This window comes from Oncorhynchus keta, chromosome 26 (assembly GCF_023373465.1).
Source record: "Oncorhynchus keta strain PuntledgeMale-10-30-2019 chromosome 26, Oket_V2, whole genome shotgun sequence".
Taxonomy (NCBI): domain Eukaryota; kingdom Metazoa; phylum Chordata; class Actinopteri; order Salmoniformes; family Salmonidae; genus Oncorhynchus; species Oncorhynchus keta.
Genome location: NC_068446.1, coordinates 25,972,780 through 25,988,803, shown reverse-complemented (window position 1 = coordinate 25,988,803; position 16,024 = coordinate 25,972,780). Strand labels below are relative to the sequence as shown.

Genomic DNA, 16,024 nt, shown 5'->3' with positions numbered 1-16,024 from the left:
TCAAGTCCAGACTCTGGCTGGGCCACTCAAGGATATTCAAAGACTTGTCCCTAAGCCACTCCTGCTTTGTCTTGGCTGTGTGATTAGGGTCATTGTCCTGTTGGAAGGTGAACCTTCGCCCCAGTCTGAGGTCCTGAGCGCTCTTGAGCAGGTTTTCATCGGATCTTTCTGTACTTTGATCCATTCATCTTTCCCTCGATCCTGACTAGTCTGCCAGTCCCTGCCACTGAAAAACAGTGTGTGGGGGATCCCCTCTGAAGGTGATACATTCACATCTGAAGGTGATAAATTCACATCTGAAGGTGAATGTATCAAACCAGTTGCTTTTTGTTGTTGTGCTCTATCCTCAAACAATAGCACTGTATTTTTTTCACTGTAATAGCTACTGTAAATTGGATAGTGCAGTTAGATTAACAAGAATTTAAGCTTTCTGCCCGTATAAGACATGTCTATGTCCTGGGAGGGGGACCCATCCCATAGAGGTTTTAAGGACATCGTTTTCAAATATATGTTTAGCTCACATCATATAATGTAAAAGTATGCATAAATGTGTCTGTAATAATAGAATAAAAGCAGCAAAAATACATTTTGACATTTGAGAAATGCATTTATATAGCTTCCAAAATATTGTTTTTCATTGGTGGGGGAGTGCCAAGATGGAGGTGCGGTGGTTTCAAAACAGCAGCCCCTTTACGTCATCTAGTGTATATATAAATCATTAGATGTAAACCATTGCATGGGATCGATCACATTCCATCAACTCCACACTGGGAAACACGCACTATGAAAATAACATTGTTTATGCACTGGGGGACAACACTTTAATTAAAATAAAAATGTGTTTTGATTTGTTTCCTCCAGTTAACATTCCGTGAAAATGTGATGCCTAGGGATGGGTTGAGTAGCTACCGGAGGTGTCATCGAATCCAATAGGTTGCTTTAGCATTAGCTAGCCTAGCATGATATCCGTGGTATCCTGATCACGGCAGCCTGCAGTTCAGACCTTACTGGAAAAATGTAATTACAGTGACCGTAAGGTCGGAATCTTTAGGCTAGGTTGTCATGATACCACTATCTAGTATTGTGGCAAGAAGCCAAAACATGAAGCAGCCCTCGCTCTGTTGTCACCTGTAGTCACATTTGTTTATTTTTCCAAGCTATATCACAAAATATTTTACATACATAAGGTTTTTAAAGGAGAATAGAGTTGAGTTTTTCTTTTTTTACCATGGAAGATTGAGTATAGTGGTATCCTGATACTGGTATCATCTCAAAGACAACCCTATCAGGTTGTCTGAACTGTACTAGAATGTCCTTCATTATGGCCCAGGAACAACATTCTGCAGTGTGTTTGATTCAGTTCCAGCTTCATTACAACATTTACACCTGAATAGGGTTACCATGATGAGTGACACAAAAACACATTCCTTTTGAATCACAAGCTTTTAATTGCTTATGTCCCTGTCAATAGATTGGGTACAACTGTCAGAAGACCATTTCAGTGTGGTCATCATCTTGATCCTCTGATAGCAATGCTGATGATGAACCTCCTAATTTCTAAAATGCATCATACAGTGGGGCAAAAAAGTATTTAGTCAGCCACCAATTGTGCAAGTTCTCCCACTTAAAAAGATGAGAGGCCTGTCATTTTCATCATAGGTACACTTCAACTATGACAGACAAAAAAATGTTTTCTCCAGAAAATCACATTGTAGGATTTTTTATGAATTTAGTTGCAAATTATGGTGGAAAATACATATTTGGTCAATAACAAAAGTTTATCTCAATACTTTGTTATATACCCTTTGTTGGCAATGACAGAGGCCAAACGTTTTCTGTAAGTCTTCACAAGGTTTTCACACACTGTTGCTGGTATTTTGGCCCATTCCTCCATGCAGATCTCCTCTAGAGCAGTGATGTTTTGGGGCTGTTGCTGGGCAACACAGACTTTCAACTCCCTCCAAAGATTTTCTATGGGGTTGAGATCTGGAGACTGGCTAGGCCACTCCAGGACCTTGAAATGCTTCTTACGAAGCCACTTCTTCGTTGCCCGGGCGGTGTGTTTGGGATCATTGTCATGCTGAAAGACCCCGCCACGTTTCATCTTCAATGCCCTTGCTGATGGAAGGAGGTTTTCACTCAAAATCTCACGATACATGGCCCCATTCATTATTTCCTTTACACGGATCAGTCGTCCTGGTCCCTTTGCAGAAAAACAGCCCCAAAGCATGATGTTTCCACCCCATGCTTCACAGTAGGTATGGTGTTCTTTGGATGCAACTCAGCATTCTTTGTCCTCCAAACACGACGAGTTGAGTTTTTACCAAAAAGTTATATTTTGGTTTCATCTGACCATATGACATTCTCCCAATCTTCTTCTGGATCATCCAAGTGCTCTCTAGCAAACTTCAGACGGTCCTGGACATGTACTGGCTTAAGCAGGGGGACATGTCTGGCACTGCAGGATTTGAGTCCCTGGCGGCGTAGTGTGTTACTGATGGTACGCTTTGTTACTTTGTCCCAGCTCTCTGCAGGTCATTCATTAGGTCCCCCGTGTGGTTCTGGGATTTTTGCTCACCGTTATTGTGATCATTTTGACCCCACGGGGTGAGATCTTGCTTGGAGCCCCAGATCGAGGGAGATTATCAGTGGTCTTGTATGTCTTCCATTTCCTAATAATTGCTCCCACAGTTGATTTCTTAAAACCAAGCTTCTTGCCTATTGCAGATTCAGTCTTCCCAGCCTGGTACAGGTCTACAATTTGGTTTCTGGTGTCCTTTGACAGCTCTTTGGTCTTGGCCATAGTGGAGTTTGGAGTGTGACTGTTTGAGGTTGTGGACAGGTGTCTTTTATACTGATAACAAGTTCAAACAGGTGCCATTAATACAGGTAACGAGTGGAGGACAGAGGAGCCTCTTAAAGAAGAAGTTACACGTCTGTGAGAGCCAGAAATCTTGCTTGTTTGTAGGTGACCAAATACTTATTTTCCACCATAATTGGCAAATAAATTCATTTAAAATCCTACAATGTGATTTTCTGGATTTTTTTTCTCATTTTGTCTGTCATAGTTGAAGTGTACCTATGATGAAAATTAGAGGCCTCATCTTTTTAAGTGAGAGAACTTGCACAATTGGTGGCTGACGAAATACTTTTTTGCCCCACTGTATATATAATATGTGTGTGTGTCACATTATTCTCATATGTTTCTATTTAGGCTAACTACACCTGATACATTTAGGCATATGTTATGGACAGTTACAATCTTGTTTGGTATTTCTTAATCTTGAGATATAACTATCATATTCTCCAGATGAGCTTCAATGCCATACAACTCTCCTTCCATGGCCTCCAACTGTTCTTAATTGCAAGTAAAACTAAATGCATGCTCTTCAACCGATCGCGACACACACCTGCCCGCCTGTCCAGCATCACTACTCTGGACGGTTCTGACTTAGAATATGTGGACAACTACAAATACCTAGGTGTCTGTTTAGACTGTAAACTCTTCTTCCAGACTCACATTAAGCATCTCCAATCCAAAATTAAATCTACAATCAGCTTCTTATTTTGCAACAAAGCATCCTTCACTCATGCTGCCAAACATACCCTCGTAAAACTGACTGTCCTACTGATCCTTGACTTTGGCGATGTCATTTACAAAATAGCCTCCAACACTCTACTCAGCAAATTGGATGCAGTCTATCACAGTGCCATCCGTTTTGTCACCAAAGCCCCATATACTACCCACCACTGAAACCGGTGTGCTCTCGTTGGCTGGCCATCGCCTCATATTCGTCGCCAAACCCACTGGCTCCAGGTCATCTTTACGTCTTTGCTAGGTAAAGCCCCACCTTATCTCAGCTCACTGGTCACCATAGCAGCACCCATCCGTAGCACGTGCTCCAGCAGGTATATTTCACTGGTCACCCCCAAAGCCAATTCCTATTTTGGCTGCCTTGCTGCCCTGCTGCCAATGACTGGAAAGAACTGCATGGAGACTCATATCTCCCTCACTAACTTTAAGCACCAGCTGTCAGAGCAGCTCACACATCACTGCACCTGTACATAGCCCATCCATCTACGTCATCCCCATATGGTTATTTATTTTGCTCCTTTGCACCCCAGTTATCTCTACTTGCACACTCATCTTCTGCACATCTATCACTCCAGTGTTTAATTGCTATATTGTAATTATTTTGCCACTATGGCCTATTTTATTGTCTTATATCCCTTATCCTACCTCATTTGCACACACTGTATATAGACTTTTTCTATTGTATTATTGACTGTATGTATGTTTATTCCATGTGTAACTCTGTGCTGTTGTTTGTGTCGCACTGCTTTGCTTTATCTTGGCCAGGTCGCTGTTGTAAATGAGAACTTGTTTTCAACTAGCCTACCTGGTTAAATAATGGTGAAATAAAAAATAAATGACAAAAATTAAGTATGTGCCATTCAACTTGGCCTATGCGTGTACTTGAAAGTAGTTACCCCGATTGTTTAGACACTTCAATAACCCCGGCATGCATTGCATGGCCAACATGGAGGAACTGACTGTGGAGGTCCGTGGCTCCAACGGAGCTTATTATAAGGTAAATCCATGTATTATATTGATGTAAACTAACCATGATCATGTTTATAAAGCATGGCACACACATCAGTTCCCTACTATAGTTCATAAACCAGCAACATACACTAAGCTAGAGACTTGTGTTTTCAAGTGAGAACTTGCAAATGAGAACTTGTTCTCAACTAGCCTACCTGGTTAAATAAAGGTTAAATAAATAAAAAATATTTAAAAAATGACGGTTGGCTGGCTAGCTGGGTAAGCTAACGTTAGCGACGTTAACTTCAAGACCAAATATAGTTGGCAGCTAGTCTCACTTTTCTTTGCAAGCGACCTATTCACATCCCGTTTGTCTTCGAGGAGTACACTATTAGCTGGCTAATTCAACAGATAACGCTATTAAAAACATTTCTCAATGTTAGCTAACGTAATTACCTGGCTAACGGTATGTAGGCAACTTAGCTAGCTAATCAGGTTCGGTTGCACCTTGGCTTTGCTCGTCTTGAATCAGATTATTGATCTGGCTAACTTCATGACCTGCTACACTATCTAAAGGTATATGTGCTAACCATATGCATAAATCAAACAATTTATACGTTTAAGCTGTAATATGTAACTTTGGGCGACTACACGAAATTCAGAGAAGTGGGTTATAGATCTGTCATTCTCATTTCAAGCCTAAGAAGCGGTAGATATGTTCTAAACTCAGCAAGGACCCTGTCTTTCAAAGATAATTCGTAAAAATCCAAATAATTTAACAGAATTTCATTGTAAAGGGTTTAAACACTGTTTCCCGTGTTTGTTCAATGAACCATAAACAATTAATGAACATGCACCCGTGGAACGGTTGTTAAGACACTAACAATTTACAGATGGTAGGCAATTAAGGTCACGGTTATGAAAAATTATGACACTAAAGAGGCCTTTCTACTGACTCAGAAAAACACAAAAACAAAGATGCCCAGGGTCCCTGCTCATCTGCGTGAATGTGCCTTAGGCATGCTGCAAGGAGGCATGAGGACTGCATATGTGGCCAGGGCAATAAATTGCAATGTCCGTACTGTGAGATGCCTGAGGCAGTCCTTGCAGTGGCAGACCATGTGTAACAACACCTGCACAGGATCGGTACATCCGAACATCACACCTGCGGGACAGGTACAGGATGGCAACAACTGCCCGAGTTACACCAGGAAAGGCACAATCCCTCCATCAGTGCTCAGACTGTCTGCAATAGGCTGAGAGAGGCTGGACTGAGGGCTTGTAGGCCTATTGTAAGGCAGGTCATCACCGGCAACAACGTTGCCCATGGGCACAAACCCACCGTCGCTGGACCAGACAGGACTGGCAAAAAGTGCTCTTCAAGGATGAGTCGCGGTTTTGTCTTACCAGGGGTGATGGTCGGATTCGCGTTTATCGTCAAAGGAATGAGCGTTACACCGAGGCCTGTACTCTGGAACGGAATCGATTTGGAGGTGGAGGGTCCGTCATGGTCTAGGGCGGTGTTTCACAGCATCATTGGACTGAGCTTGTTGTCATTGCAGGCAAGACATCCTCCTCTCTCATGTGGTACCCTTCCTGCAGGCCCATCCTGATATGACCCTCCAGCATGACAATGCCACCAGCCATACTGCTCATTCTGTGCGTGATATTTTGCAAGTCAGGAATGTCAGTGTTCTGCCATGGCCAGCGAAAAGCCCAGATCTCAATACCATTGAGCACATCTGGGACCTGTTGGTTTGGAGGGTGAGGGCTTGGGCCATTCCCCCCAGAAATGTCTGTAAACTTGCAGGTGCCTTGGTGGAAGAGTGGGGCAACATCTCACAGCAAGAACTGGTAAAAATGGTGCGGTCCATGAGGAGGAGATGCATTGCAGTACTTAATGCAGCTGGTGGCCACACCAGATACTGACGCTTACCCCCCTTTTGTTCAGGAACACATTATTCCATTTCAGTCACATGTCTGTGGAACTTTTTTAGTTTATGTCTCAGTTGTTGAATCTTGTTATGTTCATACAATTATTTACACGTTAAGTTTGCTGTAAATAAACAGTTGACAGTGAGAGGATGTTTATTTTTTTTTGCTGAGTTTGTGCTCTGTTTCTATACTTTCCATTCGTATGTTTACTTCTGGTTTTGTACACCAGCTGAAAATACAATATTTTGTTATGGGAAATATATTTCACAGCGGTTTAGATGGTACAATGATTCTCTACACTATATGTGCTGGTTTTGTCACAAATTGAAATTGGGTGAACTCTTAGAATTTTAGCAACCAGGAAATAGCGTCAAATTTTCTGCATTGTGCATCTTTTAAAAGTTTGTTCAATTAATTTTTCAATTATAGCCAGCTCATTAAATGTTTTAATTTGCTCCTCAGTTAACTTTGAATAGGGAAACATATTGTTAGGTAGGTAGCCAGCTAGCTGAAATGTTTTTCTTTCATTCAAGAATGTACACTATACACAAAAGTATGTGGACATCCCTTTAAATTCCTGGATTCAGCTATTTAAGCCACAACTTTGTGGCAACAGTTTGGGGAAGGCCCTTTCCTGTTTCAGCATGACGATACCCCCGTGCACAAAACGAGGTCCATACAGAAATGGTTTGTCGAGATTGGTGTGGAAGAACTGACCTGCAGAGAGCTCTGAACTCAACCGCATCAAACACCTTTGGAATGAATTGGAATGCAGACTGCAAGCCAGGCCTAATCGCCCTGAGTGGCTGAATGGAAGCAAGTCCCCACAGCAATGTTCCAACATCTAGTGGAAAGCCTTTCCAGAAGAGTGGAGGCTGTTATAGCAGCAAAGGGGGGACCAACTCCATATTAATGCCCATGATTTTGGAATGAGATGTTCGACGAGCAGGTGTCCACATACCTTTGGTCATGGAGTGTATATTGTGAATCACCTATAAATTTGAAAAAAAATTTGATATGGCCATATCGACAAGCCTTACTTGGATGTGGGAAAAGTGTCACCATACTGGCGCAGGTAGGCAAATATATTGCAAGGAGGGATATATGTCCACTCAGATCTAGAAACTCTGGGCTAGAATACCACAGCAGCCTATACCAGGGTTTCTTAAACTATGGGTTGGGACCAAAAGCGGGCCCTGGGCATGTGAGAGGTGGGTCGCGAGTTATGAGAATAGATCTTCTTAATTTGAGTTTTTGGAGGATGATTTGGGTCATGGGAGGATGGACAATTTCACTTGAGTCTTGAGCTGAAGGTTTTAAGAATCCCTGGCCTATACTAAAGTGTTGTATGTTGATATTCCCTAGCTATGCCAGTAACTTTTTATTTTCTGGGTGGAGTGGCGGAGTACTTCTGAACTTAACCCATGGCTGATCTTTCTCTAGGGATTTGTCAAAGATGTCCATGATGATTCACTCACTATTGTCTTTGAGAACAAGTAAGTTTTCATAGGTTCTTCTGGGGTTGTAGTGTATTTTGTAGTCATCTATGTTGGAATGATGGTGGTATAATTTTGTTGATGGGCATAACTTTATGATACTTATCTAAATGTTTGTTATTAAAGGAGAATTTCGCTTTTTTACAACCAAATCTCTGTTTGATGTAAAGGGAATGTTACAGATTCTAATAGCATGCCATTTACATGTAAAAAAAAAAAAAAAAAAAAAAAAAAAAGATAAATTGTCTTTTAATAAAGTTGGCAACCTGAGAGACAAGTTCACTTTAGTGATGTGCGGATGCCACCTCCAGCCGACGGTAAAAAGGACATCGGGGAGGGAGAAGAGGTGGAGGTGAGAACTGGCTCTCTATCTTCTTAGATTTATCAGACACGTTTTCCTCAGAATATCTAATTTAGAATTATCTCTCCCTCTTTCTCTTTCTACCAGATCTTTTCCCGGGCCAATAAGCAGGAGCCATGTGGCTGGTGGCTTGCCAGAGTGCGCATGATGAAGGGAGATGTGAGTAGTTATCTGTGGTTACAATTTCACTGGTCCCAGAATGTCATTTGCGAAAGGATGTTTCTGTAATGTTTATCCTGTGATTTCCTCATCCTGATATTACGTTTGTCAGTTTCATGCAACACAAATGTAACCTGTGTTGTGTTTACTGTGTAGTTCTATGTGATCGAGTATGCTGCCTGTGACGCCACGTACAATGAAATAGTCACCTTTGAACGTCTCCGGCCTGTGAATGTCAACAAGGTGGTGTCAAAGAGCTCCTTTCTTCAAATGCACAGTCCCAGTACCTGACGATCTGAAAGCAGCGTATGTACCTTTTATTTAAAAGTAGTTTCTGATTGGGATATAGTCTAGTAATTTGTTGGTTTTTATTTACATGCATTAGAGTTCAGAATGTGATTATAGTTTATTTTACTTTAGGTGCGAAAGTGAACAAGATTAAAGATTTCAAAAAGGCAGTGGGAGCTTGTCGGATTGTCTACTGTCCAGAAACAAGTATCTTGGTCGTACTAGTAAGTCCATATAAGTCTGTCTGCCACTCCTCCTTCAGTACCAGCAGTTTTGTGTAGAACAAGGAATGTCGCGACAATTTTTTTACGTTTATATTCTTGTTTCCCTGCAGTCTATAAATGAAGCCACAGTTAAGCGAGTGTCTTTGCTCAGTGACATGCCTTTGAGGAGCATTCGCACTAAGCTCATGCTCCTGTCCCAAAATGAGGAGGCCACTAAACAACTGGAGGTAAGGATGATTATCACAGCATCTTTGCAGAAATACTTTAAACGGGATTGTCATAGACAAATATCAATCATGCACATGATCTCTTCTCTCTAGAGTACAAAGCAACTGACATCCGCTTTCCAAGAGGAGTTTACAGTCAGGGTGGACCTCATGGGCCTTGCCATTGGAAGCCATGGCAGCAACATTCAACAAGCCAGAAAAGTGCCTGGAATCTCTGCTATTGAGCTGGATGAAGGGAGTGGGACTTTCATAATTTATGGAAAGGTGTGCTGATGCTTTTGATATGAGACTTTGTTATGAGTGAGCTATAGACGGTGTATGTACCACCAAGACATTTGTTTCTTAAAGCTATTATATTCTTCTTCTAAGAATGAGGAGGCGGTTAAGAAGGCAAGGAATTATCTGGAGTTTCTCGAAGATTCTGTTCAGATCCCAAGGAACTTGGTCGGTATGTATCAAGTAGGAGTTGATACTTCCATAAAGCAAGACATTTGTGGGTGTGCACACCACTTCACACAAGTGCCTTATGGCTTCTTATTTTTTTCTTCAGGCAAGGTAATTGGCACGAACGGAAAAGTCATTCAGGAGATCATTGACAAGTCTGGGGTGGTGAGAGTAAAGATTGAGGGGGACAAGGACAACACACAGCCACGTCAAGAAGTAAGCCCTTACTTTTAAAAAACTACTTTCCAGCTCACTTAGTAGACCAAGTGATCAGTATTGTCACGTAAACACTTCACTCATAATAACATCAATTTATTTGTGATGTGCTGACACAGGGAATGGTCCCGTTTACCTTTGTCGGCACTAAGGAGAACATTGGGGATGCCCAGGTGTTTCTGGAGTACCACATCGCCTACCTGAACATAAGCATTAATCTAGTAACAAACTCCTAATGGTCTCAGTCAGGGCTGTAGGCCCTTTTTATAGTCTGTGTGGGATGAGTTTGCCTGTTGCTGTCTGCAGGAGGTAGAGCTACTGCGTATGGAGAGACTGCAGATAGATGAGCAGCTGAAGCTGATTGGGATGGGCCAAAGGCCTTCATCTGGCCACCCAGCAGACAAGGACAAGAGCTACACCACGGACGACAGTGTGGCTGCTACCTCTGTGAATACCAGCCGCTCCTACACTGGCAGAGGCCCCAACTACACCTCTGGCTATGGTGAGCGTCATGTTCACAATGATACCGAACAGACATTTTGTAGATTCTCCCAATACATTTTTCAACACCTATCAGCAGGGGTTTAACCCTAAAAATAATTTAAGGTACTACTTCACTACATTCCTAAAGGAAATATTGTACTTTTTACTTTTAACACCCAAAAGTACATGTTACATTTTGAATGCTTAGCAGGACGGGAAAATGGTCCAATTCAGACTCTTTATCAGGAGAACCTCCCTGGTCATCTCTACTGCCTATGATCTTGCGGACTCACTAAACACAAATGTTTCATTTGTGAATGAGTGTTAGCCCCTGGCTATCCATAAATACAAAAAAAAACAAGATGGTGCCGTCTGGTTTCTTTACTCAACTATGACAATTGGGTAGTCAATTGAAAGTTGCAAGACACAATCTAGGGAAGGTAATATTGATATTGGAACATAATGCTATAGCCCAACAGGAAGTTATCAGTCATCTGGTATTAAAAAGATATGTTTGACTTTCAGGCACAAACTCTGAGCAATCCAATGACTCTGAGACTGACTCAGAGCGGAAGGAGGAGCTGATTGACTGGTCCCTGGCGGGAGAGGAACCGGAGAGGGGTACCCAGCCACAGAGAGACAGCAGGAGAGCTGGTCAAGGGAGAGGACCCAGTGGCAGGGGCCGAGGAGCCTCCAACACCGGTACGGCTACAAACACAATTGATGGGTCATGCACATGCTGATGACATTAAACATGATTTGCATTATCCCCTATGTTTATCATGATCATGTGAATAGGTCTAAGAATTGTTCCTCTAAAACTAGATATTAAACTATTTGTTAACTTTGCAGCTCTAAAGGATTGTGATGGCAACCCATACAGTGTGCTTGACAACACCGAGACAGGCCAGACGGTCGACTCCAACCTTAACACAAACCGCCACCTCCTCTCCCGCCGGACTGACGAGGACACAACAGCCATTGATGGCATGAGCGAATCGGACAAAGCTTCCCTCGGTGAGAATTGCCTTGGTAAGTCCTGCATCACTATGTCCTCGCAGTGATGACTTGATTTAAGGACCGTCATCAACGGTATTTAAACATTTGTGTTGTGACTTTTACCATCTCAATCAGTACCATCCACAAACTTCTTCAATCCCTCCGGATAGAAGTGTCTGTGTAAAAATCACAAGCCCTGGGAGCCAATCGGATTCAACAACAAACATACTCCCATAAGCATTAGTAAATACAATTATTTCATGTTACAGAAGACGGTGGACAATTCAGTGACTAAAAAGGATAGAATTACACACATTGACACCAATCCCAAGTCAGGAAAGGTGGGGAACGGGCCTGTAGTTTGTTTACCAAAACCAGCATGACTGAGTGTGATTAACACTTGCCCTGGCTAGCAGTGACGTCTGTGCTTCAACCAGTAACCATTGATTTACTCTGGGAAGCTAATTTCTCAATTTGAAGCTGAATAGACATGCCACCAAGAAGTCCCACTCAAATTCACTAACATGACCGCTACTTGTTGACTATCAATTAAGGTCTGTTTATTTTTTGGGATTTGATACTGCTTGCCTGTATTTCTCACTTGCATTCATTGGACTGCTTTCTAGTTATTTTTAACCACATTCTTTCAGTGTTATCACAATGTAAGCTATTTTTCTGATTCAGAGGGGTTGGGTTAAATGCAGAAGACGCATTTCATTTGAATGCATTTCTGTACAACTGACTAGGCATCCCCCTTTCCCTATCATTAGCTATGATGATCTAGTTTATTTCATTACCAATGCAAGTGGTTCTAACATTCTTTGTTTTGCAGATCCCGGGCTGAATCACAAAGCAGATAGATGAACTGGTATGTTTGAAAAAAATTCTACAAATCTGACTTCAGGGCCCGTATCTATCAAGCGTCTCAGAATAAGAGTGCTGATCTAGGATCAGGTCTTCAATCTTATTCAATGTGATGTAAAATGCAAATCGGCACAACTAATCTGAGATGCTTGATACATACAAGCTGGCTGAAACAAGTGATGGGGAGAAAGAACCATGGTAGTGTACGGAAATGTCTTTCTCTTGGCTTGATGTACTTCAGGGGCATAGTCCATGGAATCTACAGTTTGTGAAATTGCCACTAGGCTGGTTTAAATTTCTAGCATTGTATGCCTTTGGTACATTAAGTCAAGCTTCTGTAATTATTTCTACTTGTCTGTGTCCTGCAGGGGCATGTTGAGTGTATTGCAGGGCACAGCCTCTCCACATCAGCAAAGACAGGCAATGGAAGAGGTGACGAACTAGGCAGAGCTTCCACAAAGGGCTGTCAAAGTCTGTTACCAAGGGAACAGTGACTAGCAGCCTGTCCTGAATAGTGTCTCCTAATCTACGGACCTATTAATTGTACTACAATAGTTATTGTACAAGCTTGCCAAAGATAGACATATGGACTTCCAGATTCTCTACTGCACTTTTCAATTCCCTAACCATGGGACACAGAGGGGGAGATTTAGCACTGAACCGAGACATGAAAAAGCATGTTTCAAGTACATTATCAGATGTTGTGCCTTGAGTAGATTTAACATAGTTGCCTGACTGTAGTAAATTTGTCAATGATGACAAAGGTGAAAGAATCTAGTTATCCTAATGTTTGTTGAGGAGCTTTGGCTGATTTGTATTTTTTTACATTTTAATATACAATCACTTCAGACTAGGAAATGCAGTCGGAGAGGAAAAAACCCTGTTTTGCACTGAATTGGTCTGTCAATGTTCTTGTCCCATTTTTTTATGCACCCACCAGAGGCTGGAATGATGGTGGCAGTAACTTGTCTCGAAGGAGCTTTATTATTTTTTTATTTACAAATGTACACTATTCAATAAGCTGTTAACACTAAACTGGTGGAACGACCGTGTTTTATGCAGGTGACAATTTGGACTGAGGTCAATTTCCAGATTTTGGTTCGGTAAACTGTGTCTTTTTTAATGATCATTCGGGTTGTTGATGTGCAATATGTTTTGTATGCCAGTAGTTCTTAAATAAAACCATTTGTCTTGTCAGGTTGACCTTTTTGTCCTGAGAATGAGTGAAGTACAGAGCAAAACTAGTCTCTTTTAATGTATGATTTATTTGGTGAATAAGAAAATCCCTGGGCACAACCAAGTACAAAGTGAACTATTGATTTAGTGATCCACCTGCAAAAAAAAATGCAATTGTGATCCAAATTACATTGTACAAGCTGAATGACTATATAAAAGTACATAATTGTTTGGAAAGCATTTTACTCGTTCCTCAACCCTCTGTCGGGGTGATTTAGAATCATCAGTTTTCTGTGGGCTTCTCTGATCTTGTTTGCTGTGGGACAGGGAACAACAATATGATTCATTAGGCAAATGGACTTTATTGTAGTATCACACACCCAGTGAAATGTACAATACCCGACTTCTAGAAAAGCATGCAACAAGACAGTTACAATTGTACCACATGCGTGTAATGCCATAGTGTCTTGTAGAGCAAGGTTTCCCAAACTCGGTCCTGGGGGGGGCCCCCACTGGTTGCGCGTTTTGGTTTTTGCCCTAGAAGGACACAGCTGATTCAAATAATCAAAGCTTGATGAGTTGGTTATTCGAATCCAAAACGTGCACCCAGGGAGGACCCCAGGGCCGGGCTTGGTAAACCTTGTTAAGAACAACACGTGTGAAAGCCCATAAAATCTTACTGATTTGGGAAAACTGCATAGCTTGCTTCATTTGGGGTTTCATGGCCTAGCGACCTGAATCAAGAAGTACCATTTTAGTGTCACAAAATCATCCATAACTTTTATTCAACTCAAAAGTTTTAAACCGAACGAAAATATAAATGCGACATCTAAAGTGTTGGTTTCATTAGCTGAAATAAGAATAATAAAAAAAAGCAATTATTCCATATGCACAAAAAGCTTCAGCTGGGCTAGACAATCTGGACCCTCTCTTTCTAAAATAATCCGCCGCCATTGTTGCAACCGCTATTTATCAGTCTGTTCAAACTCTTTCGTATTGTCCGAGATCCCTAAAGATTGGAAATCTGCCACGGTCATCCCCCTCTTCAAAGGGGATGACACTTGACCCAAACTGTTATAGACCTATATCCATCCTGCCCTGCCATTCTAGTCTTCGAAAGCCAAGTTAATAAACAGATCACTGACCATTTCGAATCCCACCGTACCTTCTCCACTGTGCAATCCGGTTTCCGAGCTGGTCACGGGTGCACCTCAGCCACGCTCAAGGTACTAAACGATATAACCATCGATAAAAGACGGTACTGTGCAGCCGTCTTCATCGACCTGGCCAAGGCTTTCGACTCTGTCGATCACCGTATTCTTATTGGCAGACTCAAAAGCCTTGGTTTCTCAAATGACTGCCTCGCCTGGTTCACCAACTACTTCTCAGACAAGTTCAGTGTGTAAAATCGGAGGGCCTGTTGTCCGGACTGGCAGTCTATGGGGGAACCATAGGGTTCAATTCTCGACTCTTTTCTCTGTGTATATCAACGATGTCGCTCTTGCTGCGGGTGATTCCACCTCTACGCAGACGACACCATTCTGTATACCTCTGGCCCTTCTTTGGACACTGTTAACTAGCCTCCAAATGAGCTTAAATGCCATACAACACTCCTTCTGTGGCTTCCAACTGCTCTTAAACGCGAGTAAAACCAAATGCATATTTCAACCGTTCGCCCGACTAGCATCACTACTCTGGACGGTTCAGACCTAGAATACTTGGACAACTACTAGGTGTCTGGCTAGACTGTAAACTCTCCTTCCAGACTCATATTAAACATCTCCAAAATTAAATCTAGAATCGGCTTCCTATTTCGCAACAAAGCCTCCTTCACTCACGCCGCCAAACATACCCTCGTAAAACTGACTATCCTACTGATCCTCAACCTCGGCGATGTAATTTACAAAATAGCTTCCAATACTCTACTCAACAAACTGGATTCAGTCTATCTGTTTTGTCATCAAAGCCCCTTATACCACCCACCACTGCGACCTGTATGCTCTAGTCGGCTGGCCCTCGCTACATATTCGTCGCCAGACCCACTGGCTCCAGGTCATCTATAAGTCTATGCTAGGTAAAGCTCAGCCTTATCTCAGCTCACTGGACATGATAACACCCACCAGTAGCAAGCGCTCCAGCAAGTATATCTCACTGGTCATTCCCAGAGCCAAAACCTCCTTTGGCCATCTTTCCTTCCAGTACTCTGCTGCCAATGACTGGAACGAATTGCAAAAAAAAAAATTAAATTAAAAAAATTGCTGAAGCTGGAGACTTGTATTTCCCTCACTAACTTTAAACATCAGCTATCTGAGCAGCTAACTGATTGCTGCAGCTGTACATAGCCCACACGATCCCCATATTGTTTTTATTTACTTTTCTGCTCTTTTGCACACCAGTATTTCTACTTGCACATCACCATCTGCTCATGTAACCGTATAACTTTCGACCGTCCCCTCGCCCATACCTGTGCTCGAACCAAGGACCCTCTGCACACAACAGTCACCCATGAAGCATCGTTACCCATCGCTCCACAAAAGCCACGGCCCTTGCAGAGCAAGGGGAACCACTACTTCAAGGTCTGAGCAAGTGACGTGACCGATTGAAAC

The 16,024-nt window shown here is 42.2% G+C and overlaps 1 pseudogene; it reads left to right on the top strand.

The window, feature by feature from the left end:
- Nucleotides 1-4,523: 4,523 nt before the first annotated feature.
- Nucleotides 4,524-13,422, top strand: LOC118358668 (RNA-binding protein fxr1-B-like; annotated as a pseudogene).
- Nucleotides 13,423-16,024: the final 2,602 nt, after the last annotated feature.